The sequence below is a fragment of the Rosa rugosa genome, chromosome 1 (genome assembly GCF_958449725.1).
Source record: "Rosa rugosa chromosome 1, drRosRugo1.1, whole genome shotgun sequence".
Taxonomy (NCBI): domain Eukaryota; kingdom Viridiplantae; phylum Streptophyta; class Magnoliopsida; order Rosales; family Rosaceae; genus Rosa; species Rosa rugosa.
In genome coordinates, this window is record NC_084820.1 from 65674835 (window position 1) to 65691743 (window position 16909).

A 16909-nucleotide genomic window follows, 5' to 3' on the forward strand; every position below is an offset into this window, starting at 1 on the left:
GATCGACAGTTAAGGAGTCTTGCAGGCATTCAGTTAGAGCTAAAAAGAAATATTCCCAGTGTCGAAGGAACCAGCATGGTTGAAACTCCACGTAAAGGAAAGAGGCTTGTGAAAAAGAATATTGGCTGTACAAGATCAGTACTCTTAGAATCTGATCAAGAATGCCACCCAATCAGATTCACAGTATCCGTAATTCATGACACGGTCACAATCCTTTTTGATGATTCTAATGACGAGTTGGACACTGGAAGAGGAATCCGAGATGAGGAATTTGGCCATGTGGTCATAAATACTATTATCCTTGTACTGAAAATTGGGCTGATCAACTGGTATTCTATTTATTCTATTCTCTTCGTTTTTCTAGTAAATATAATTGTTGGGTGTTCAAGTCTATTTAAATAGTCCATGATTAACTAAATTCTGAACCAATGTTTCATTCTGGTTTCAAATCTTAATTTGTCAGCCTTCCCATGATTTTTAGCTGTGGTTGGTGCTTTTTTCTCTTGTTTTCTTAACATTATTATTCTGTGAATACACAATTTATGAATCAGTAAGGATATCTTCAAGGTTCAAGGAGAAACATTTCAACATATCCCTTATGATAGCCAAGCAACAAACACTTTCATGTATTTGGTAGCAAACAAAAAACAGCATGATTTACAATCAAAAATAAATGAAAAGCTTTGAACAAAAGGTAGTTGAATTTCATCTTTGAATAGTACGTTGATATACATTTCCCTAAACACTAAACCCTAAATCGTGAGCAAATTTGAGTGTCATCAATTGCGTCACTCTGAAACGTTTACAGAGGGGAGAACTGCTCATTTGGGCCTATTACCAGGAAGTACTCCACCCATTTAGAAGTCCCAAAAACCCAAGGATTCTCAAGTAATTCTTGGCCCAATGTCACACTCCGACCCGAATCGACGAATTGGTCTCTTTTCTGGTTTCCGTTTCAAATCCCCAACACCGCACATTCACAGAGAGAGAGAGAGAGAGAGAGAGAGAGAGAGAGAGAGGGAATTAAGGCGGGATTGCTAGCATGGGCGGCGGTCAAGGCGACGAAGACGACAATCCCACTGATATTCACACCGGAGAAGCAAAAGTACGGCCTGGACTTGGATTCAAAAGCGGCTTCTCTCAGCCGTTTGAACTTGTATCTATATGATGCTGTTATACATGTATTTAGTAGTTAAACTTCAAAGAGATTTTTTTTATGATGTTGAGGATATGGTTTTTTAGTTAATTTAACAGCCATACTCGAAATATTTCTGAAAGTAGATGATTATTGTTATTAGCAGGAAATGGAGGACACTGAACAGAATTTGGGAGATGAACTGGAAAATGCACAAAAGACACTGAATGCCAGTCAATCTCGCAGATCAGATGGCGACTCCAAAACAACTGCTGAAACTGGAGATGGCATAGAATCATCAAAGAAAGCTATACTAGACAAGTTAGAGGAGGGGAAAATAGATTTCGTTGGTTGAACTTTTTTGTTGATCTTACAAGTCTCGTTCTATTTTCAGAGTGCGTGTGCACTTGTGTTGTCTTTTTAATGTTCTTATGGTTGCTAAGAAGTTAATTTATCATCTCAGAGTTCAGTGGAAGTAGTAGTTCAATATTATCTCTCATCATATATGGTAGAACATTACTTCTTTGTTTTCTCTTGTACTATATAGGCACAAGCAGAAGGCGTAGTTGGTGAAATTCATTTGAAAGAGATGGAGCTAGAAAGATTAAATGGATTGTGGAGGAAGCTCGAAAGTAGCAACAATGAGATAAGTGCTGCTAGAAATCGGTTTAGACAAAGTTACATCTGAAAGAGACAATATCCTTGAAGCTCATCACAAATATGCTTGTCGCTGAAGAGAGATTCAGCAGAGGCTCACGCTGCTCAGGTCGATGTTTGTCCTCTATATTTTAGCTTTGCACATCCTAGTCTTCATCAGAATCTCATTTTGAAGAGTTATTCCATGAATCCTACATTGCCAAATTCTGTTTCTGTGCCAAAATTTGATCCGTCTTGTATTGTGAAAACGGGTAAGAAATGTAAACTAGGGAGAGGATGGAAAATCTTTCGTTGTTTTTTTTTTTTTTTTTGGCAAAGAAACATTACAAGAGAAACAAACAGGCCAAGAAGCCAACAGAAACAGAGGCTAAACGCCAGGAAAATAAAGACAGAAAAGAAAAGCTGGACAACAAACTCCAATCCAGCGCACCCTCAAAAAAGCAGAGCTAAGGGGGGGACCAGCTGCATCATAAAGTAAAATGCGCATTAGGGAGGGAGGGGGATTGGAGTCCCAATCCACCGGGCACACCCTGCGCGAGGCCCACGTTGCCACAAGATCCGCAGCAGCGTTTGTCCTCCTACTGGTCCAACGCCAGTTTACACGGTTGAAGCTAGAAGCCTTCGTTCGGATGGTGGAAACAATCTGAGAAGCCGACCAGTCAACCGCAGACAAAGGGTTTAAAAAAGCTGATATCAAAACCAAAGAGTCTGATTCCAACTGAAAAGAATAAAGAGGTATAGAGGAGGCAAGGCTGAGGCCAAGATCAATAGTCATAGCTTCAGCAGCCAAGGAGGAGGAAGCAAAATTCGACTGGGACAAGCCTTTTACTAAAGTTCCAGTAGAGTCACGTAATAGAGCTGAGAGCCCACAAGAAAGAGTGGAAGAATCCCATGCCGCATCCGTGTTAATTTTCCAAGAGTGAACCGGAGGTGGAAGCCAATGAGAGGAATCCTCAGAGTTGCAAGGGCGGTGAATCTTTGGGCTGATGAAAGTAGGAATTGCCAGAAATTCCGATGAAGCTCTAAAAGCCCTCGACGCCACCGAAAGAGAATTTGGGGAGATATGATTGAACACACAATTACACCGTTCTTTCCAAATGAACCACAGTAAGAAAACCACATGTGTAGTAAACTGCGAGTCTGTCATGCCAAGGCCACCATTTGAAAGGAACAACTCAGTAAGCCACCTGTCCAAAGAAGTGATGGTCTGAGAGTCAATTCTATAGGAGAGTGGGTGGGCAAACCAGGTACGCATGGCCCATGGGCATAACAAGAGAATGTGTTCAACTGTTTCCGGGTGAGCTTGACACAGCGGACACAAAGGAGATTGAGTCAAGTGTCTAGTGTGACGATTATGATTTGTAGCCAAGGCATTTGACAGAGCCCTCCAAAGGAAATGTTTCACTCTTGGAGTAGCTCGGACTTTCCATAGCCATATCCACACTTTGGAGTCAATAGAATGAGATTGATGAGGGTGAGAGGCAAGGTTATGTGAAGTACCAGAAACTTGAAGTGCATAGCCTGACTTGACCGAATAAACTCCTGAATAAGTGGGAGCCCAAATTAGCTTGTCATGGTCGTTCTGGGTGCCAAAAGTGGTAGCTTGAATGGCATTGAAGATCTCCAAAGGAATGAAAGATGAAACCAGATCCAGGTTCCAAGAGTTGGATGATCTATCGATGACATGAGAGACACTCATCGAGTTCAGTAAAGGGGCATTTTGGGGCCTGTATTGGAGGAGGTTACCAGAGGGGCATCTAGGGATCCAGTTATCCTTCCAGAAGTCAATTTGGGAGCCAGAACCAACCTGCCACATTCCTCCGCCCGTGATGAGACGCCTACCTTCAAGGAGACTAGACCAAGCCCATGAAGGGGAAGAACCACGGGTGGCCTCAAGGAAAGAGGACCGAGGAAAATATCTACTTTTCAGAACTCTTACCCATAATGCACTCGGACTGGAAAGGATGCGCCAACCCTGCTTTGCAAGCAATGCAATGTTAAAATCAGCCAAATTCCGGAAACCCAAACCACCATTTGATTTTGGAATACCAAGAGAAGCCCAATTTTTCCAGTGCATACCCGGGGATGAAGCATTCCCCCACCAGAAATCAGCCAACACCGAGTTTATTTGATTTGAGAGCCCTGCTGGGAACTTGAAAACAGTCATTGGGTACATCGGGACTGCCATTGCAACGGATTTGATCAATATCTCCTTGCCTGCTTGAGATAGAGTTGACTTAGACCAACCCGAAATCTTCTGTAGTATGTTATCTTTAACATAAGCCAAAGCTGAGATCTTTGATCTGCCCCAAACTGTAGGGAGACCCAAGTATCGACCCGGGTTTGGGACCGATTTCATGTCCAGAACCAAGCTAATGAGTTGAGCAATCTGTGGTTGGGTGTTGGGGCTGAAAAAGAGAGTGGACTTTTGCTTGTTGATAGACTGACCCGAAGCACAGCAGTAGTGATGAATTGTATCAGACAACACCTCGCAATTTGACAAAGTGGCCTTGAGAAAGAAGATTGAGTCATCAGCAAAAAAGAGGTGGCTAACCAAAGGTCCATCAGTGTTCAGCTTGATCGCATCTAAAAGACCTGCATGACATATCTTTCTGATCATAGTAGATAGCACATCGTTGATAAACAGGAAGAGGAAGGGGGATAGTGGGTCACCTTGGCGTAAACCCCTTGTGGGTCTAAATTTCCTACCTGGAGAGCCATTGATCAAGAGAGTCATGGAAGTCGAAGTTACACAATTCATAACAAGGCGAACCCAGGTATGGTGGAACCCAAGTTTGAGTAGCACCAGCTCCAGAAAATTCCAATCCACTCGGTCATAAGCCTTGTTCATGTCAAGTTTGAGAGCAAATTCCCCCTGAATACCAGATTTCAAGAGTTTGAGGTGGTGGAACATCTCATGTGCGACCAAGATATTGTCCTGAATTTGGCGACCAGAGACAAAGGCCGACTGGTTTTCAGTAATTAGGACAGGCATAAAAGGAGTCAACCTGTTGGAGATGATCTTGGTTAAAATCTTGTAAGCAAAATTGCACAGAGCAATTGGCCGGAAATGTGAAGCTAGTTGGGGAGCTTCCACCTTTGGTATTAATGCAATGAAAGTGTTGTTGAATTGCTCAAGAATGGTCATTGATTCGTAGGATTGATGTGTTGCAGCAAGGACAACCTCCTTGACAATGTCCCAGTAAGTTTGGTAGAAGGAACCAGAGAAACCATCCGGGCCGGGAGCTTTGAGAGCTCCTAATTCAAAAACTGCTGCTTTAACCTCCTCAAGGGAAATAGAGGCCATCAGAGAATCATTCATCTCATCCGTGACCAACGGATCAACAAAGTCCAGAACAGTTTGGGTATGGTGAGTTGGTATGGCTGTGTACATATCCTTGAAATAGCTGTTCAGATGCAAGACAATAGAGTCCTCAGTGTTTAACCACTGGCCAAAACCATTATTAAGCCGAAGAATTTTGTTCCGGCATCTGCGGAGTAAAGTGCTCTGATGGAAAAAATGAGTGTTAAGATCCCCATGGGCCAGCCAAGAGATTCGGGATCTCTGCTTCCAATAAACTTCTTCAAGAGTCCAGAGAGAAGCAATCTGATTAGTACCAGTAAAGATATCCTCCTGAATTTCCCCCTGAATTTCATCCTGATCAGAATCCAAAAGGGATTGGATTCGATTGATATTTGAGCTGACCTGTTTGCCAAAGTTTGGGAAGGTTTTTTTGGCCCAAGAACCAAGGGAGGATTTGCAGCTCTGCAAATTTCTAGCCCAAGTCACACTAGCTGACGGAGGAAGACAGGGTTTCCAATTTTCTTGGACAATCTGATAGCTATCCGGGTGGAGAGTCCATAGATGCTCAAAACGAAAGAGAGGAGGATTAATCTTCTGAGCAGGAGCGGTGTCAACCAAAATTGGTCGGTGGTCAGAACCCAGTAAAGGAAGATGGAAGATTTGAGATCGGGGTTGATTAACAATCCAAGAATTATTGCCCAAAGCACGGTCCAACCTTTCCTTGATGACCACCTTTCCATGCTGAAAACAGTACCAGGTAAATTCAGGTCCCTGGAAATGTAGATCAGTCAATTGTGAATGATTCAAGAAGTTTTGGAAGAGCATGATTCTCCACTGAGGTTGAGGGAGACCCCCCCACTTTTCGTGGAGCCAAAGGATCTCATTGAAGTCACCCAAGCACAACCAAGGGCCAATATGTGGAGAGAAGGCTGTGTAAACAGAACGCCAGAATACATTTTTCTGATTAACATGGGGATTCCCATACATCCAAGAAAGATTACAAGAGAAAGCCTCCGATACAAAAGTTACAGAGGTATTAATAAAATTAACTGAACCGGAAATGCACGTAACATGGACAGAGTTGTCCCAAAAGAGAGCCAGGCCACCGCCATTGCTTGCTGAAGGATTTACCACAAAAACATGGTCAAAAAGCAGCTGTTTCTTCCAGAAATTAAGTACAGGCTCTTGTTGCCGAGTTTCCATAAGAAAAAGCATCGAGGGGGTATGGCGTTTTTTCAACCGCCGGAGATTTTTCCCAGTCAAGGCTGCCCCCAAGCCCTGACAATTCCAAGATAGAAGCCTCATGGTGACCCCGTGGCTGCATCTGGCCAGCCACCGGTGCCATGATCAAAAGCATGATCAGAATCAAAGATTGTAGTCCCCGAGGTAGAAGGAGCAGAGGGATCCTGATCTTCAGACACAAAAATCGGGGGACCAACAGGGTTTGTTTGGTCAGGGAGGATTTGCAGAGGATTTCTGACCTGATAGGGGTTGACAAAGTGCTGCAAGGAAGTCAACGGTGGAGGTGATGGCGGGGGGATCAGGGCCTGAAAAGAACTGAGACTCAGGTCCAAAGGTGGGATAGTTGCCTGGTAAGTCTCAGCCAGGATGATTTGTATGGCAAAAAGCCCTTCAGGAGTGGAGAGAGTCTCCCTGAGTATGGATTCAGATTGGTGAGGTGACATAACAGAGTCAACCAAAGTACCTCGCTTTCTCCCTCTTCCCCGACCTCCTCGGCTCCTATTGCGACCAGATCGGCCCCGGCCCCTAGCAGCAAGCAGATTCAGGGGCATATCCAATTCTGGATCAGGGATATCATCATTAGGGGAGTAAGGGGAAATAGGGATTCCATGTAAGATTCCAACTGGTGTAGTGGGGATAGAGCTTGATTTTGTCTTTTTAGTGAGCCGGTCAGAGAGAAGAAAGGAATCATCAGTCTGACGTTTGAGACGAAGCTGATCCAGGAAAGAGGCAATACCAGTGACAACACCTTCCTGACTTGAAGTGGGGGACGAATTGGGAAGCGTTGGGGTTGTGTGAGTTGAAGGGGACCGGAAAGAGACTAGTTCAGTGGGGGTGTTTGGGAGATTATTTGTGTGGACGGACTGGTTGTAAGGGATGTCTGATTTTGTAGAGAAGTGGATGGGAGCAGGCCTAGATATATTCGTTTGATAGGCCTGAGGAAGCTGGGGTTGGGAAGGGTGGTGAGAAAGGGGAACAGAAGAGTGATCAGCCAAACCCAAAGTAGTATGATCAACAGAACTAACAGAGATGAAGTCCTTGAGGGAGTGATCAAAAACAAATTTTGTTAGGCCCATAGTTATCTCGCCATCAGGGCCCAAGGTTGGGAAGGTAGAGGGGTCCAGTAAAGCACCATTATGCCTAACACCCTCAGGACTAGTGTTAATAATTGGGTCATCCTCCATAATTGCTTTTCCTTTACCTTTATCCCGGTCAGACATGTCAGAGCCCGACCCCCGACGGAGAGGATGGCCATGGATGGGGCACTCCGGATCAAAGGCAGGGAGCCCCGATATGATGATTGTTCCCCGGTTGGACTGATGTGACTGGGGTGATGTTGATTCAGCAGCTTGAATGAGAGGGGTCATGACTGAGGGTGGGCCTGGGTATTGATATCTGTTTTGGCGGCTCTGAAAACACTGTCTCTGAAAGCGGTCCCAGCCGCGTTCTCCATCAGAGGGATTACGGTTTGGCCGTCGAGGGGTTGGAGAAAGCATCCAAGTCCCCAACCTTTCAGCCCTTGGATGTCGGGAATGGGAGCAGAAACGCTCACTGTGGCCCATTCTTCCACAGTTGTAGCAGAAAAGGGAGATGCGTTCATACCTGAATTCCACCCACACAGGAGGGCGATTACCACTCCGGATCCAGACTCCGGGAGTGAGGGGATTACGAGTATTGATGCTGATTCTGAGCCTGAGGAACCCTCTCCAACCATTAATTGCATTTGGGTCTTCAACCTCAATTACAGATCCAGCAGTAGCTCCAATAAGATGAGCATTGGATCTGGTCATTTGGCCCAGAGGCAAGCCATGAGCTTGGATCCAGATTGAGAGGAGATGGACCTGAACATCTTCCAGCCGAGCTTCCAGAGGCCAAAGATGGACACAGACCACATATCCCATCACCGACCACGGGCCCTTATCGAGGATTCGCTGACCACCTTCTCTGTCCATCGGAGTGATAGCAAAAGTCTGATTATCACGAATGGATTCGATATGAACTTCTCCAAAATCTGCCCAAGCACGGACCAGGATACGGATCACCGCAGCAACATTGAGGAATTTGTCGGCAATGACAAATCCCAGGAGAGTGAGAGGTTGCTCATCATCAGGAGCTTGTTGGTTGAGATCTAAATTTAGAACATGGTCATCTGGGTTGGGGTTTTCGGTATTGTTGGGGTTCATGGTGTTGAGTGAGAGAGGGTGTTTATGGGGAGATTGATGGAACAGATGGGAGGAGGAGGTAAATTGACTGTGATGAGAGGAGAATTTGCCTGAGAAGAAGAGGAGCATGATGTGCTGGTATTTATAGTGTTGGGAAGATGTAGGGAATAGGATGCAATCTGGAGAAGAAGAATCGGGATGAGATGGTAAGGTGGGAGGTGACAGAGAGGCCATCCCAATGGAGAGGGCAGGTGGCTGGGGGTGTCCGCAAGTGATTGTTGATCAGAGAGAGGAGGTGTCCGCTGGGGTTAAAGTAGAGTGATAGAGTGGGTGGTGCTAGATCAGTGAAAAACCGATGGTGGAGATGATTGTTTGCAGGTGTTAAAGTAGAGTCATTGAGTGGTTTAGAGTGGGTGATGCTAGATCAGTGATAAACCGATGGTAGGTGGATGAATGTAATGCAGGCAGCAGTATGAATATGGCTGGTGACTTAAGTTGTTTAGAGCGGTGGTGATGGGTAACGACGGTGGTGGAAATGACAGGTGCTGGTGGTGGAGTAGAAACTTGGAAGAGTGTTGATGTTGGATAATTGTGGACGGTGGAGATGACAGGTACTGGTGGTGGAGTGAAAACTTGGAAGAGTGGTGATGTTTGGTAATTGGGTCAGTGGAGATGACAGGTTCTGGTGGTGGTGGAGTAACAACTTGGAAGAGTGCCGAGAATGGGCGGTGGGGGTTGGTGATTAACCAAAAGAAGGAACCAAGTCCTGGGAACCACTATGGGCAAGTGGAAGAGGAAATCCCTATTCTAGAGAGAGATGCTCCCAACTTAGAGAGAGGAAAACCAATTCAAAAGGTGTTTGAAAAATCTTTCGTTGTTTGAATATTGACATTGTATGAAACATCTTATATATAAGTATGAAGCAGCTTTGACTTGTACGTTAACAAAGTTTTGGTTTGGAATGGAGCTTCACTGCCCCTATTTGCCTTACTGCTAACTTCAGGATAAAAACATGTTGAAGTATATACTCAACTTATTATATTTGTTTATCCATATCACTCGATTGTCTGAATCAAATTTGTGTAGGCTGAAGAATATATTTAGACTACGGTAAATGAACAGCGCTATTTCCATAACAAAATGGTTTTTGAGCTTGTGTGTTTCTTTGTAGCAGTGGAGTTTATTACATTTTGCTTAAATAGTTATCTTTATATCATGACTTGACAGTTAATATAGTCAATACTTTGATACTGTGATGGCCTAAAAAAGAAAAGGGAATGCCAAAAAACACATCATTAGAGTAGGGTGGAGTTTGGATTAGATATGGAAATGGAGACGTGTGGTCGATGACTTGTTTAGCAAAATGAGTAGAAATAAATTACTCATATTTGTAAATTTGCATCATCTTGTTGATTATCAAAACGCTACATATTCTTCAGTGATTGATTGATTGCAACAAGCTCCATAATGTTTGGTCATTACCTATACTCATAAAAACAACGTAAATTAGGATTGGGTATGTAATCACTGAACACTAGCTTACCTAAAAAATCTCTTGTAACTAACAACCGAATACAACGAAAAATTTTCGATAGCCAACTATCGAACACAAGGACGACTACTCTAGCATCCAACTACAGTACTGGACTTAGAATTGCACAAGAGCCGAATACGTTTCAAATTAACTTCACAGGTACTGACGTACAGAGAAGCCTTGTTCCTTGGGTGAGTTACCAGCTGGCTTCATAGGTAAGAAGCTGGTGTACAGAAGTGGTGCTATCAAACTGAAGCTAGGAGATATAAATCATATTACTCTTACAAATGTTCGTTTTTTTTTTAACACAAACATCAATTGTAGCTTAAACATGATTGGCATGCAGTGTGATATTTGACATTTGTGATCCGTTTGAACTATAGAAATGTTTTCAGTAAAAACTGGTGTTTTGTTTATTCCAAGTCATCTCTGATTGCTAATAATATAACTCAAATGTGCTTAATTGATTCTACACACCGTCTAAAGGCTGAACTCGTGTTATCTTTTTAACATTCTTTTGGTGGCTAAGAAGTCAACTTGTCATCTCAGAGTTCAAAGGAAGCAGTAGTTCAAGATTCAGATAAAAAAGGATAGTACTTGGCTGACCAGGTGTGGTTAGCACCTCCTGACCAGGTTTTGGGATAGCCTTCTAAGAAGTTTACACGTGTCCCTTCATTCTTTTCTACTTTTTATCTTTTTTATCTTTCTTCAGTCAACAAGTTTGCAGAATAAAATCCTAAAGCATAGATCTAGCCTTCAACATGCCACATTTTCACCTAACGACTTCTTGTCTAAACGGTTACTTTCTAGGGCGGAATCACTGCTGTTCTAAGTTTTAGAACAATACTCTTCTAGCTAGCTAAATGGTAAGATAAACAGATAATTTTGCAGAGACTAAAACACAAACAGACAGTGTACTGGGCTCACACGGAATTTATTTATTCAAACATGAATACAGATTAAAAACCCAGAGCCTCACTCTTGGGTAAACAGCTAATTGCTGTTTAGCTACTCATAACTAAATTCATACTTACTTGGAACATAAGCACACTTCTCACGTACTGAAGCTTTAAGAAGAAAAGAGCACACTTCTATTGGCTTTCTTACTCTTTGAGAGAATATGATTCTCCTCAAATTTCCGATGCCTTACAACTGAAACTAAAGCTCCTTATATAGGGAGCGGAACTCAAACCGAATTTCAAAACATAAAAATGTACAGCACAACTTCGTGATTTTCTGTTTTCCTGAGTGCTCCTGATGATGGAGGTCGGACAAGGGAAAAGCAGATTCCTTTAGGTGAAATGTTTTTCACCTATCTTTTCTGAAAAGCAAAAGTAGCTTTTAGGGAAGAGTCCAAAAGTACTTTAGGTGCTTTCTACACCTGCTGCTTCACATGTTCTCGTCTGTTTCTGAGTTATTACCAAGGACAAACGAGTTGTTATCTGCCCGGGCCATTCAAGCAGTTGTTGTGTTGTCTTCGACATCTGTATCAACATACAGGTAAATGATAGCTCAGCGGCACCGGGAGGTGTCCAAAATACAGAGAAGCCTTGTTCTTTGGGTGAGTTACCAGCTCGCTTCATGGGTAAGATGCTGGCGTACAGAAGTGGTGCTATCAAGCTAAAGCTAGGAGATACCCTCTATTATATGAGTACATGTCACAATAATGAGTATACTAGCCACATGCAGAGAGATATAAATCATATTACTCTTACAAATGTTCTTTTTTTTTTTAACACAAACATCAATTGTAGCTTAAACATGATTGACATGCAGTGTGATATTTGACATTTGTGAGATCCGTTTGAATTAGCTACAGAAATGTTTTCAGGAAATTAAAAGTGGTCTTTGGTTTATTCCAAGTCATCTCTGATTGCTAATAATATAACTCAAAGGTGCTTAATTGATTCTACACACCGTCTAAAGGCTGAACTTGTGTTATCCTTTTAACGTTCTTTTGGTGGCTGAGAAGTTACCTTGTCATTTCAGAGTTCAGAGGAAGCAGTAGTTCAAGATTCAGATAAAAAAAATCTCATCATCTCAAAGTGAAACTGCTGATTTGGGCCTATTAGCGGGAATTCCACCCATTTAGAAGTCTGAAAAGCCCAATGAATTCTTAGCCCAACATCACAATCCGACCCGAATCGACGAATTAGTCTTTTTTCTGGTTTCAATTTCAAATCCCTAACACTGCAAATTCAGAGAGAGAGAGAGAGAGAGAGAGAATTATGGCGGGATTGCTAGCATGGGAGGCGGACGTAGTCGGAGCCGGTGGACGTAGTTGTGTTTCTGGTTCAAAGTTTGGATCTTTTTTATCTGGGAATGTTGCTTTAATTCGAATTGGTAGGTTTCTCTATCTGGGTCTTTGATTTTGATTGTAGTTCTGGTGTACAGCTCCGAATTGTTGCCTATCTTATTCGAAGATAGGATTTTTGTTATTTGGGCATGTGGGTGTAGTTGTGGTCATTGCAAGTTGTGTTAAAGTTCAGGGATTTTTTGTTGTTTTTGGTCTAGGTTGAGTTTCATGTTAGTAGGTGATCATTGCCTTTTATGTTTCCTTTGTTGATATAGTTCCTGTGTGTACTTGCGGACAGGCCCAGTTGAGAGAGGTGATATTGCAGGAGGAAAATGCTGCATATGAAAAGGCTATCTCGAACTGTGAAACTGTGAAAGTAAAATACAGTAGAAGATATATTGAGGAAGCAGAGTTACTTAGGAGGAAGTTAAGGTGTGATTTATGGCCGTACAGCTTATATTTATTGAATCTTTAGATAAATGGGTTGAACTGTGTATCTGATTGGTGTGGCTTCTTCTAATAATTGTAATTTGTAACTCAGAAGTTTAGACTTGAGAAGAAATTTGTTGTCTTATAATGTTGAGGAATGCGTTGTAGTTAAGTTTTAAGCCATAATTTTTTTTTTTTTTTTTTCTGAAATTGAAGAATATTGTTATTAGCAAATGGAGAACACTGAAAAGAATTTGAGAGATGTGCTGGAAGATGCACAGACAGCATTGGATGCCAGTCGATCTTGCGGATCAGATGAATCCGTTGGCGAGTCCAAAACAACAATTGAAACTGGGGATGACATAGAATCATCAAAAAAAGCTATACTAGACAAGTTAGAGGAGAGGAAAAGAGATTTGGTTGGCATGCACCTTTCTTTTGATCTTACAATTCTTTCAAATCTTGATCTATTTTCAGAGTGCGTGTGCACTTGTGTTTTCTTTTTAATATTCTTTTGGTTGCTAAAAAGTTTATCTTGTCGGAGTTCAATGGAATGGAAGCAGTAGTTCAAGATTGAGAGAAAAAATGGGGAGAAATTCAAGATAACGCACTGAGCCAGCCTTCTTCAGGTATCCTACCTCATCAAATTTAATTTGGGATATCCTGTCTCTATTTGAATGCATTTAAAAACTACGATAGCTGTGTAGTATCTTCTGAGTTTGTATTGTTTTGTGCATATTTTTGGTCTTGCACGTAAACCAAGAAGGTTTAGATGAGAATAAGACAATTGGCTCAGAAGTTAGATAGAAAAAGGGGGAAAAGAAGGGTGAATTTCAGATCGAGTCCCAGATGGGGAAGAAAATCGTGGTCAAATTTAGGGTTTGTAAGGTGTACGTATATTATTCAAAACCTGGTGTGTAGTGCATGGGTCATGGGTGTGATGGTAGGGGCTCTCTGCCACATGGCATCTTAGTTCTGTGTTCCTGCATTCTTTTCTCGTCCGGAGTGAAGATTAGTGGCTATTGGATTGTTAAACTTTACTGCTTTATAGCTTGATATTACAATTTGTAGATGAAAATTCATGCAAGTGTGCTACAGATTGTCATACTAGCTTGTAAAGACTGCTCTAAGCAATTTTTGTTGTGCAGCTCAAAGAGGGAGGATACTGGATAAACAGTATCACTGGCTTATTGAGCAACTAAAAGCAAGACAGGTCTCCCTTACTTTTCAGTAATACTCGGATATTCTTATTTATTCTATGTTATGCCAATATTATCTCTGATGACTTATACCATATAGGCACAAGCAGAAGGCCTAGTTGGTGAAATTCATTTGAAAGAGATGGAGCTAGAAAGATTAAATGGATTGTGGAGGAAGCTTAAAAGCAGCAACAATGAGATCAGTGCTGCTAGAAATCGATTTGGACGAAGTACATATGAAAGAGGATATGCTTCCTCTGACAATATCCTGGACGCTCATCACACATATGCTGGCCGCCCAACAGAGAATCAGAACAGGCTCATGCTGCTCAGGTCGATGTTTGTGCTTTACATGTTAGCATTGCACATCTTAATCAGAATCTCATTTTGAAGAGTTGTTCCATGAATCCTACATTGATCTTTCCAAATTCTGTTTATGTGCCAAATCTGATCTGTCTTGTCTTGTACCCTTAGGCCGCGTTTGTTTTGCCTCATATAAGGATTGGATAGGAAAAAACATATCCAATCTGATCACTCGAGATGTTTGGATGCCCAGATGTGTTAGGATGGGAAATTTTGTATCCAATCAGACATAAATAAAAAATCTTGTTGAAATGGTGTGATAAATTAAATCCTGCTACTTCTTCTTCATCTTTCAGCCTCATCGACAACGTAGAACTTCTCTCTTCCTCTGCGACCTTCACCTTCCTATGCTCCGTCACAATTCTCTGGCTCTCTGCGGCTATTTGACTTCCTCATTTGTGCTTCGCGATTCGTAGCTGCAATTTTCTTTTTGATATTCAACGTCAATGGATCTGTCTCTGTAAATTATCGATTCGTAGATGTTCAATCATATTCCGCCACCACCTCCTTGATTGCCGTTGTCACCACCTCCGTGAGCGCCACCAACAACACCTCCCCGAGCGCAGCCTTGAATGACTGCATAATCATGATCTAGATCTATTCAATTTTGGTCTAGAATTGTCAAAGTGAAGGATCGGTTGATTCTTGTTTAAGTATATTGGTATTGAGAGAGATTGATGAGAGAAGTGTATTTCATTATAGAGAATAGGAGCCCTATATATAGGGATTACAAAGTGCATAATCTAAGAGTACAAGGATTCCTTATCTAACTTGGAGTAGGAAACCTCTCCTATTACAACTATAGAACTTATCCTAGTTTGACTAGGCACACTAAGTGTCAATATCCTTCAACACTCCCCCTTGTGCCGCTCAAACTTGGTGGTGACGCTTCATCCGTTGCCTCGTTAAAAACCTTGCTCAAGTGAAAAACCCTGTGGGATAAAAATGAACTCGAGGAGGAGAAAAGAGTGCAACACGTCCTTGATCCTTCGAGACTGAGTAACTCCCCCTGATGTCGAAATCTCCCCCTGATTGCTACAATCATGGGAGTTCGGATAACCTTCTTAATCCGATACTCTTCACATGTTTCTCGAAGGTGGATTTAGGTAACGACTTAGTGAATAAGTCCGCTACATTATCCTCTGATCGGATTTGATTCACTTCAATCTTTAGAAGTGATTGTTGTTGCTGATTATAAAAGAACTTAGGCGATATATGCTTGGTGTTGTCGCCCTTGATGAAACCTAACTTCATTTGTTCAATACAAGCTGCATTATCCTCATAAATGCATGTAGGTTCATCTGTGGTAGACTTCAAACCACAACTTCCTTGAATGTGTCTAATTATAGACCTTAGCCATATACATTCACGTACGGCTTCATGCAGAGCAATAATCTCTGCATGATTCGAGGAAGTAGCAACAAGGGTCTGTTTCGTAGACCTCCAAGATATCGCAGTGCTTCCCATGGTAAAGACATAACCTGTTTGGGAGCGACCTTTGTGAGGGTCAGAGAGGTACCCTGCATCAGCAAAACCCATCAAGACATCATTGTTGTTTTGATGGAGGGGGGATAGGGTGAGGCCGGCCACCCTTGATGGTGGTGGCGGCGTTGGCAGCAACATGGTCGGCCACTATGTTGTGGTGGACGGCGGCTTCATGCCTAATGGGGTCCGATCCCATTCTTCCGTCATTCCTTTTCTCTCTGTAGGGATAAAATAGTCCCATATCAATCGTACCTCCTGGGTATCGAAAGATTGTCTTTTCACCAATCCAATGGCGGCGTGTTGGCGCAGAGCTATGTCGAGCTAACAAGTTCACTGCGAATGAGATATCCGGTCTTGTGCATTGAGCTAAGTACAATAATGCGCCTATTGCACTTAAATAGGGCACTTCGGCCTCTAATGCTTCTTCGTCCTCATCCTTTGGACGAAACGGATCTTTTCCGGGCTCAAGACTACGACCGATCATGGGAGTACTCACAGGCTTTGCTTTATCTTCATTAAAGCGCCTTAGAATTTTCTGAGTATATGCAGACTGATGGATCAAAATCCCATCACTACGGTGCTCGAGTTCTAAACCGAGACAAAACCGTGTCTTCCCAAGATCTTTCATCTCAAATTCGGATTTCAAGTATTTAGCAGTTTCCTTCAACTCATCTAGAGTTCCAATTAGGTTCATGTCATCGACATAAACTGCTACGATTGCAAATCCGGAACTTGTTCTTTTAATGAACACGCATGGGCATATTTCATTGTTAATATATCCCTTCCCAATCAAGTAGTCACTTAGACGGTTATACCACATCCGTCCAGATTGTTTTAATCCATAAAGTGAGCGTTTTAATCTTATTGAAAACGCGCTCCGTGGTTTAGAGCCACTTGATTTGGGTAATTGAAGTCCATCTGGAACCTTCATATATATCTCTGAATCTAGATCCCCATAGAGATATGTTGTAACCACATCCATAAGCTGCATGTCAAGTTTTTCGGAAACTACCAAACTGACAAGGTAGCGGAACGTTATAACGTCCATTACGGGAGAATATGTCTCCTCGTAGTCGATTCCAGGGCGTTGTGAGAAACCATGC

General features: G+C 42.4%; 1 pseudogene; it reads left to right on the forward strand.

Annotated features, from left to right (window-relative positions):
* The window catches only part of LOC133745037 (uncharacterized), a 79432-nt pseudogene extending 65083 nt beyond the window's left edge, over positions 1–14349 (forward strand).
* Positions 14350–16909: the final 2560 nt, after the last annotated feature.